The sequence below is a fragment of the Zeugodacus cucurbitae genome, chromosome 6 (genome assembly GCF_028554725.1).
Source record: "Zeugodacus cucurbitae isolate PBARC_wt_2022May chromosome 6, idZeuCucr1.2, whole genome shotgun sequence".
NCBI classification, from domain to species: Eukaryota; Metazoa; Arthropoda; class Insecta; order Diptera; family Tephritidae; genus Zeugodacus; species Zeugodacus cucurbitae.
The window spans coordinates 66,542,560-66,553,719 of record NC_071671.1 but is presented as its reverse complement, the minus strand read 5'-3'; the positions used below and the strand labels follow the sequence as shown (position 1 = coordinate 66,553,719).

Below are 11,160 nucleotides of genomic sequence, written 5' to 3'. Positions count from 1 at the left end.
CAGGTGGTTGGGAGCAAATATTTTGGCTGATAGTTGTTGTTGTTGAGAGAAAGGGTTAAAGATGTGTAAGTACATATCCGTTTATGAAATTCCATAATTTGTGAAACACCTCGGCTTATCCACTCATATGAAATTTTAGCTGCAATATGTGGGATATATATATATACTGCCAATGAAGTTCGCTTTATATAATTTACTTGATTTCCAAAATTTTAATGTTTATTAAATTTATTTAAGCTTATTTATAAACTTTGAAAACTTTCCTTTTCAGCTGCGGCACCACAAACACATACACTCCTCCATGTGGCCAACTTCTATATTTAATATATTAGGTTAAGGCTAATAAAGCTCATTGAACATTAATTAAATTTTTGCAAAGGTTTCGAAAAAATAAATTCAAGGAAGCCATTTTAAAAGACCAGCTAGCAGCAAAGCGTAAAATATTCAGATTAAAATAGCTACAATAGGTACAATCTTCTATAAGAGTGCACAGCTACTGGCGTACGCCGATGATATCGATATCATTGGAAACAACACCCGCGCCGTTAGTTCTGCTTTTTCCAGACTGGATAAGGAAGCGAAGCGTATGGGTCTGGTGGTGAACGTGGACAAGACGAAATATCTCCTGTCGCAAACAAACAGTCTGCGCATTCGCGTCTTGGCTCCCACGTCACTGTTGACAGTCATAACTTTGAAGTTGTAGATAATTTCGTATACCTAGGAACCAGCATTAACACCGATAATAATGTCAGCCTTGAAATCCAACGCAGAATCACTCTTGTTGTATTTTTTTAATTTCGCGCATTTTTAATATTCACATGCTTATATACTTGTGCTTATAAAGTGATAATAAAATATTTATGAGGTCATTTTGAGATTTACATTTTTTATTTTTCTAATTTTTAATGCAAACAGTGAAATAGGTGAAATGATGGATAAACACTAATGACACCAAAGAACCGGCAAAGGAGTTCCTTAAAAATTTTGACGAATTGAAGAACTGAGTGCATGAATTGGGATTCAATTTGCTTTAGAACCCGCCGGATTTTCAAGATTAGGCTTCCTGTTTTTTTTTTTTTTTCAGACCTCAATAGGATGGTTGCTAGAAGAAAATCGCCGAGAGTGAGCACTGCTTTGATTCAAAATTCCAATCTTAGTACCATGGTACCTGTGGTATTGAAAATCTCATGACCCCAGCTGCTTTAAAAAATTCAGAGGCGAAATATTCAACTTTCCCCATAAGGAGAGTCGATTTGGAAGCGGTTAGTAACGGACTCATTCTCCCAATTTCTAAATTTAATAGGTGACTGAAAAAGTAAATAGAAAATAATGCGAATCGATCAAATGGTATAGGAATACTGAATGGACTACTGTTATAAAAAACCCGATGAAAATATGTTAATTTGTAGAAAGAAGATTCCCTATAATGTCAGCCTTGAAATCCAACGCAGAATCACTCTTGCCAACAGGTGCTACTGTGGAAGAGTGTAAGCAATTGCAAAGCAAAGTCCACTCTCGACGAACAAAAACTAAACTCTACAAGTCCCTCATCATTCCCGCCCTACTTTATGGTGCAGAAGCGTGGATGGTGTCAACATCCGATGAGACGGCACTAGGAGTTTTCGAGAGAAAGGTTTTGCGAAAGATTTATGGTCCCTTAAACATTGGCAACGGCGAATACCGCAGACGATAGACCGATGAGCTGTATGTGTTATTCGACGACATAGACATAGTTCAACGAATAAAAAGACAGCGGCTACGCTGGCTAGGTCATGTTGTTCGAATGGATGAAATTGCTCCAGTTCTGAAAGTATTCGATGCAGTACCCGCTGGTGGAAGCCGAGGAAGAGGGAGACCTCCACGCTGATGGAAGGACCAGGTGGAGAGGGACCTGGCTTCGCTTGTTATAATTGGCGACAAACTGCCAGAAGGAGGGATACGTGGCGCGTTGTTTTGGACTCGGCTATAACCGCGTAAGCGGTGTCTACGCCAGTCAAGTAGAAGAAGAAGATAAAAGCTTGAATTCAGTTGTAAATATGTATAAATATTCTTGATAATATCATACTAATATAAGCAGTTGTGTGAGCTCTCATTTTTCCAAAGCAATAATGAGTTAAAACTATAAATGCTTCGGTTTTTGAAAGTACAGTGCTTCAATTAGTTTCATGCATTGACAGAACATCTGTACTTTAGCGCAAGTTATTGTTATATATGGAATGAATGGATATGAAACTAACTTTATATGAAGTGAATCATCTGGTAACTCACTTAAAGTCATGTAGAATGAACAACAAACCCAATTAGACAGGCGACTAGTTATTGAAACTGAATTTTCATACACAACAAAAGATTTTTAATAAGGCAATAAACAATAAGGTTGCCACCCGCTGGAAATGTTTTAGTTTTTATCGCCTATGAAAATTGCATTGTCTTTTCGTTTCTCATTCTGGTGAACCTTATTACGTGTAGCTGAGTAGTGCAAGTGTAATCTTCTTCGGACCAGTATATTTTTAGTTACTAAATTCAAGTGTAAACTACATTTTTATCAGTTTAGTGCCAGACTTCATGATATTTATGTACATATATACATACATATACTCCTACATTGCTGTAAATTCTCTTTTAAACTGTCATAGTGTTGTTGATATTAGTTGTTAACATTTCTAAAATGCCTACTGCAGCCAACTTAAACTAAATCATAAGTATATTAAGGACGAAAATTACCTCACTACTAATAAATATATGTAGTTTACTAACTATGAACCACAACACATTGCCAGCACCTAATCATTGAGGTGCATGTGCATATGAACGAAAACAAGTCGTTCTCTATTACGATGGTATTTTATTTGTTGCTGTTGGTATTGTCGAAATTCCATTATCGATTATAATAAATTGATAAGCTTTATATTTAATTAAAATGTTATTCAGCACAATTTGTTGTGAGTATGCATACTCATATGGTGCCTTTGAGTTTTACATGCGTATTTCCTGGTTTCATATCGTACAAATGCAGATTAGATATTTATGTATGGTATGTGTGAGTATAATTAAAATGCTGTTATTTAATTATGGCATGTAATTTGTAGAGAATTTAGAAACTTTTTTTTTTAATAATTATATAGAAATGTTTTAATATTATCATTTAAAATTCACAGTAAATATGTTTCAAATATTAAATATATAATTTATTTTTAACTGTGTTCCACAACAGTTTTTAATTTCCCATTGAAGGTCATTATTATTGTTGGAAATAATTTATTTCAAAATTCACCAAATACATCTGTAACCTTGTTCTCAAAAAAAAAATTATACCTACCACCTTATGAAACAAAATTATACCTACCACGTTATGAATTCAAATTTAAATATAAAATTGGGAAATGATTTATATTTCACTCATAGGAATCTATATTAAATTTTACTGCACGAGAGCTGTCTGGAAATAATAAAAAATACAAATATTTCAGTAAACATTTATTCAAATCTAAATTTTAAGTGCAATTAAGTTGTGATTATTGAAAAATTGTTTGCAATTTCTTAGGAAAATTTCTGAGCATTATTACGCTTTAATAGAAGAAAGCTGCTAATCAGCTGGTATGAAATCGATTGGACTACAGATTAAGGATAAGCGATTTAACAATATAACTGTGCTCGAATTGTTGCGGTGAGTGTAATTGAAATTGCAATTAGAAATAATTAGAAATAATGTGATAATTTTCCTTTATCTCAGCGAACACATTTGGGGCTGCAAGCGTGGACAGTTTGCTGATAAAGTAAGTATTCGGTATCTGTTATATAAATATATTACGGAGGGCACATTTGGGGTCGAACTACTATTACTTTACGCAGAGATTCTTTGCAGAACTAATTTTGAAAGTGTCCTAACATGAATTGAATTGCATTTTAAAGACCAGTGAAACCGATTTTTCTATATTTTTTTTATTTAGAATGAAATAATTTGCTATATATATATGGGAAGTAAATATATCCCACTATGCTCTCATAGGCACTCTTAACTTATACCGTTAGTCCTTTGAATCAAGATCTGCGATTTTAACGATAAATTGGTTTACCCTAATCAAATCAGTGGATCCATAGGTTCATTAATTTAGACTATATTTCTATTTCTTTTCTTTTTCCAGGAACGTAAAATGCTTCTAAAATGGTACAGAATATTGGAAAGGCAGGAAATAAAACTGGAGAAAACTATCTACAATTTGGAACGTGAAATACATAATTTGGAAAATGGTTGATGGAACATAATCGTTATCGTAATTTTAGCTAGTGAATGGTGTCGCACACAATGTGTATTTTGTTGTAAATTATTTGTGAATTAATAAAAGAAAAATGTATTTATACATCAAGGAGTTTTAGTTGCTTTAATTAAAAATTAAGAAAAAAGCAAGTGACAAGTGTTATTAAACAAAAAAGTTGTCGAAGATTATGGATTGTCGTTATCGTTTTAAAACGACTTAAGAACGCCTATTTGGCATTCCTGTTGGCGTTAACGACATTTATCGAAAATAAATTGAGATTCCCCAATTTGCAACGACTATAGAAACGACATAGAAACAGTCGTTTTTTGTCGTTGCTATAATTGTGAGCGTCATAGAAACGACGCGGTTGTTTGAAGAAATATTTGAAGTGAAGATGAAAATTCCAAATCGGAAACAGTTTGAAATTTTAATTTCTGAAATTTCTTTCTGAAAAATATCCTGCATATGCCAAGGACTTTAGAAAAGGGATAAATCCTTTAAATTTCGATTTCTTTGGGAGGGATTTTTTTTTTTCTTAAAAAAACTACTAAATCCATTCCACCGCCATCTCGCGATATTGCTGGCATTAATAAAATTGCATTTTTATATCTAAGTGTATATTTAAGAAATGAAAGGGCTTAAAATTCAAAACGAAGAAAAAAATAGTACTACAACAAGACGAGAAGTTAATAAACAGATACCCATGTCTCCTTTGGCAGGACCACTAGGTAGAGTAGTCGGATTAGCCAGAAGCAAGGAGCATGAGACGCTGGAAGTATAACATATTTTAGAAGAAAGTTTGGAGGACGCAGATGTCACCACTACTTCTTTTAAAAAATCAAATAAAGATGGAAGATTAACATTGTTGTACGTAAGTACAATAATTACAGTGATAACGTTGTTTAGAGTCAATAGAGAATAGCATAAAATCCATTAAGAACTGCTTTAAAAATGTGTCTCGTTACATAAGAAAGAAATTTTTATATGGAAAAGAGTGCCTTAAAGTATACTATATAAAATATATAGACAAATTTCGATAACTTTTCTTAGGCGTTACGATATACTTCAAGAATACCAATTTAGGAACGAAACGACAATAAGAACGACGACGACTTTGAAACGACAACGACAACGGGAATTGGGCCGAATATCTCCAAAGTAATATAAGAAATATTTAGGTGATGAAGTAGAGTAGAAATGGCACAATATGCTCCCTATCCCCGAATCTTCCCCGATAAGATATATTTTAATTGGGTTTAGACTATATACTCGTAGTAGGTTGCACGAAGAAACCCCATATCGAGGTTGCGAGTTTTGTCAAACAAACTGTTTTCCTTAGATATTAAAGCTTATGAGTATTTTCTCAGCATTTTGATTTTGGATATTAGGAAACATCCATCAACGGCATAATAATCCAATATCTTTGAACTAAGCTAAGCTAAATTTAAACAAATTCAATAGTCTACAACGTATTGTATTTACTTCAATACACATACATAAAATACTGTTATGTAAATAAGAGAATTTTAACAAAACAACGAAATTCGACGTAAACCACTTTTACGAAAAATGGTTCAAATCGAATGTGTTACTTTGCAAAATTCTCAAATTACATAATCGTATTACTTTAAATACAAAAATGCACTAACAATGACATTAGGAAAACTTAAGGTAAACATTGCTCTACGGGAACATCATCAAGGACTTTCACAACACTTTACTTAGAATTTAGTTTTAGCGCATTGCGGCGATTACATTTCGCCAGCTCTTCGAATTTATGTATTTCATATTCAATTAGATAGATTTGTTTCTCGATATTCATTTTCTTTTTCTCCAATTTCCTATAGATATCCGCGAGTTCCTTGCGATCCTGTCATGTAAACAAACAACATTCATCAAAATATTAACTTTTGCTATTAATCTTACCGATTTCTTGCCTAATCTGTGTGTCCGGTTACCCCAGATTTGTTCTCTAGACACAAATATCAGTCTTTCATTATCTAAAATAATGGACATTTTTGAAAATTTGCTTACCGCAGCAGCTTAAAAACATTGTAACGCTTTCCATTGCGCATTACTTCCAAGTCAATCGATTTCATGTTGCTCACAAGCGGAATTAATAATTAGCGGTAGCTATAGCCAAATATTTATTAGCACGAAGCAAAACAAAAAATTTTGATAACGCTTCGAAAGAATTTTATTTATATAAAAATATTTATATTTTCTAAAATGACTTTTAGCAAAAAAATTATGAAATATCGTTATTCACGATGATGCTTCTTAGATTTTCTAGAAATACATATATATCATCTATCAGGTACTTGGACATTTTATACATGTAGCTAGTCCGTTGTTATTGCAGTGAATAAGCTAAGATTGGTGTAATATTTATTACCTAGTATCAGATGCTCTCAATTTCTGAGATCCTGTAGAACAATATAAGCACACAAGATTTCAATAAAATTTTTTCTCTTAGAGAAGATATGATCGACTTAGAGAGTCGAAAATTTGTATGACGAACCTTTATTGTCTAGAGATATATCAGGAACTCACTGATTTATTAGCAATATGAGATCTCAGATACTCCGAATGGTTTAAGCTGTACTTATGGTATTGTCGATTTCGGAAATCCGAAGAAAAAATGTTGTATACTTTATGAATCTACAAAAGCGGACCTATAAAGGAAAAAAATTGTAAAGAGTTTCAAAACCTCTCATATATTAAACAATAATACTTGTTTTTAGTATTCAAACTACGGTTATTCTAGGAAATCCTTTTGGTTTCAAAAATCACAAAAAATGTCCAAATTTAATATATTTTTAATATTTTGATTTTCAAGTAAATCTTTAAAATGCCATTTAAAATTTTTCGTTATCCCACCACTTATGGACACCGTGTCAAATTACCGGGCATTACACTTTCACAAGAAATTTTGAGAGAGTATGAGAAACGGGATATTGAAAACAGTTCGGTATGTGAACGAATGTAAATGAAATTCCATCTTTAATTATTTGTTTTCTTACGTTCATTTTTACACGAAATAGAGAACGCAGCCAAATCAAAATATTAAAAATAAAATTAAATGGAAACTGATGGAGAGGTGTTGACCATGTAAAAGAAGAAATTTAGAGAATATGGTTCAACAGTTTTATTATCATAATGGAAAGAAATCAATAAATAGAATCTTTCGACTGTAACACGTGGGCTTTGATACGGCTTTTAGGAAGATGTTAGACGCGTTCTACGTTCTACGTTTATGGTAATTGTTTTCAGCAATGCCACGCCTTTTTACGAGTATTCTTGAATTTTTTAGAATTTTTAAAGCACATCTGGAACCTTCATTTTCTTGACTTCAAGACACCACGTTGACGACAATTTTGTTAGCTGCTATACCAAGCTATAGTCGAGCTCACCAGCGCTGCTGAGAGATCTATTACGGAAGATTGTGATCTCTCGCTCTGGACAGCTCGTTAGAACACAACGTAATAAGCCACGCAATCTTAATAGTTTTCAACATATTTTGGATTATAAAAAAAGTATCTAAAAAACATCGTTGTTTTATTATTTTTATATTTTTATATTTTTCTTGATTTTCTACATTTTCTTATGTATACGTTTACAAAAATAAACAAGTCACCTATAAACACAGGGTGACTCTCAGCACGACTCATTTCACCAGAACTACCAATGAATTCAAAGAACTTGCTTTCAATTTGCTTCGAAACTTGCAATATCAATTCAAGTGAATTTTAAAGTGAAATTCAGAAGCTTTTGACGCAAATGACTAACTGCGTGACAGTTGTGTAGATTTTAAGAAAACTTCTCGTAAAAATATACTAGCTTTTTTTACTAAAGCAAACTTCAACTTCACTCTCAATGCGTTTAGTTTACCATTTGCTTTTAATATTCTCAAATTTATTTCCGGTGAAATATATTACAAAGCAAATATGAATTTATTGACAGTGTGCATTTTGAGAAGTATTAATTTAATTTTTATGCCTAAAACGCTTTGGTTTTTTACCAACACATATACATATATATGCATACAACTATTGTGTGTATAAATTCCATGTAAATACACAAAAATCGAATAAAATCTGTATTGGTTTTCAGCTAAAGAAAAAACAAATAAGTAAATACAGCAATTGCATACACTTTCACAACGTTTACACACAATTCAAAATGTAAATAATAAATTTTGCATTCAAACAGTGTGTGCAAAAATTATGTGTAGAAGTGAATTTTGAAAAAGAAAGCGGAAATTTAATTTTTTTTTTGGGATTTTTGGAAAAAAATGTGATACAAAAATTAAAAAAATAAGAAGTATAACTTCAAAAAATATTTTAAGGATAATGGACTCGACCCATATAATATTACTTATTGAAGAAACGCTATCAAGATTACATAAGAGACAATTATATATTCCCCCTGCATATATCGCCATGTCAAAGATAGCTGCGCTCATGCCACGGCGTCAGTGTCAGGTGTCTCGCTGTGTTCATTAAGTAACTAATTTCGTGCATTGATTAACATTGACAACGCAGAGCATAGGCATTCAATTTAGAAACGTGTGAATTTGCGGGCAAGACAATATTTAATTACGCTGTCAATGTCCATTAATTAAAGTGCTATTCTGTGGTTCGAAATTCAGGCAATATATCTGTAAGTAGTATGAGAATTTTCATAAAATATTTATTCAATATAAAGTAAAGCATGTCATTCAAAATTTATGAGACGAAAGTATTCGACGAATATTTATTTTAGAGACAAAAGATCATCAAATGACTTCAATAGCTAATGTTGTTACTTGGCACACTTATTTCTTGGCCCCATAGGAAGATTGATTTCGATGATGGGCAACTGCCACGCCCACAAAATGGCAAAAACCGAAAACACTTAAAGTGTCATAACTAAGCCATGAATAAAGTTATAACAGTAAAATTTGGAACAAAGAATCGCACTAGCAAGGGGCATATTTGGATGCAAATATATATTTGGGCCTGTCCCGCCCCCAAATCGGTTATTTGTATATATCTCACAAAAGAATAAAGCTATATAAACCAAACTTTCTGCAGTCGATTATCTTAGCCATTTCCTTAAATGAAAGTAACCACGCCCACCTCCCATACAAAGGTTAGGTTGAAATTTACTAAAAGTGCGTTAACTCACTAACGAAAAATGTCAGAAACACTGAATTTTACAGAAGACATAGCAGAAGGAAGATGCACTCAGATTTTTTTACAAAATGGAAAATGGGCGTGGCATCGCCCACTTACGGGTCAAAAACCATATCTCAGGAACTACTCGACAGATTTCAATAAAATTCGGTATATAATATTTCCTTGACACCCTGATAACACGGACAAAAAATCTGTTCACAACCACGACTACTTTCCTTATAACTAAATTTTGAATTCCATTTTTTTCCTTCACTTTATAATATATACATTAGGAACCCATGAAGATAGCGGAATAAAACTTTACACAAATAGTGCATATCATATCTGGCTTCATTTGTGAAAAAAATTGTCGAAAACGGACTATAACTTTTAAGACCCCAGATATCGAACATGTGGAACTCAGCACCTAAGGGTAAATTTTAACCGAAAATATGGGTAAATCTCTTAGATAATTTAATGTATTCAGAGGAAATTGTTTTCTTCTAATAGTGTTCTGTTCCAAAAATTATTAAAATCGGGTCATAACATCTCCTAGCTCCTAACCTAATTATAGGTTTTTAAAAAAACGGTGGGCTTCATTCCGCATATATGTATTGGTTAATATGCGAGATATATTAGCAAAATTAAGTGAATGTATAGTCTTGGATATAGTGCACCTTGCTGATGAAAATGAATGAAATCGGTACAGGAATTACCTCAGCCCTCATATACTATATATGCTGCTTTTCGTGTGTTATGTAAATAAAATTTCTTCAATAAATTGCGAAAGTATAAAATGTTCGGTTACATCCGAATTTAGCTCTGCCTTACTTGTTAAATCATTGGTTTGTAACGTCAAAAATCATACACGGGAATTTTAAATAGCTTCTCTAAGCCTTGTATGACCTATCTTCTGATTTACCGGCCACTTAAGGCACACGAGAATGCAAACCGAAGTTTTCCGAAGCCTATTTCAAGCTTTTGCAATCTTCTATATATGCAGATATAATACTTTGAAAAAATTTTGGAAATTGTCGTTTGCGAGTTTCATTTTTTCAAGCTTCTACAAGCTTTACACCCATTACAAGACCAATTAGTAAAAGTATTTAATGGGAAGTTAAATTTTAAACTTCTTTTGCTACACACTCCTCCTCCTTCAGTATTTTTAAAACCCAGTGCTCTAGTACTTTGTGTTTGTGCTACTCCCAGTTTGCACCCACTAGTTGACCTATCAATAGGTTCACGCGCTGCCAATAGCAAACTGCAATTTCTAACTCACTTCCCGGTTTTTTTGCGCCTTTGTCAGTGCAAAAAGTGAAGTAAAGTCAAGTGTTGAGGCAACTAACAAACAAAAGCAGTCAGGCAGCCACTTTATCCATCCGCCTCCACTCAATGGCGTCTATGCCGTTGATATGAAAGTTATCTCACAGCTTCATAGCGCTGCGTCATTGGCATTCAAGTACTTCAGTTGAAAAAGTGCGGAGAAATTAAATTTGCCATCACCGCCAGTGCATTGGCACTATACGGAGCGAGCGAGTGTTTGTTAAATTAATGGAGAAGCGTAAGCTTTGTGGTGGCAGCGCTACTATTGACAGGCTTCTAATTAATTTGCCACAACATGCCGGCTTGGCGCTTAGACGATTGAGTACGATAGCTGCTGGGGAATGTTTGCGAGGCACACTTGACACGCGGGGGCGTGATAGCACATCTCACTGACAATTAGGCATGTCACAAGTCCACTT

General features: G+C 33.3%; 1 long non-coding RNA gene across 2 annotated transcripts; it reads left to right on the top strand.

The window, feature by feature from the left end:
- The first annotated feature begins 7,010 nt into the window (after positions 1-7,010).
- Positions 7,011-7,907, top strand: LOC105211702 (uncharacterized). Of its 2 annotated transcripts, XR_851683.3 has the most exons (3): positions 7,011-7,230; positions 7,304-7,518; positions 7,573-7,907. It is a non-coding gene; the product is annotated as an uncharacterized LOC105211702 (long non-coding RNA). The 2 variants fall into 2 exon arrangements; XR_008471788.1 differs by having other exon boundaries at positions 7,304-7,907.
- The last annotated feature ends 3,253 nt before the right edge of the window (positions 7,908-11,160 follow it).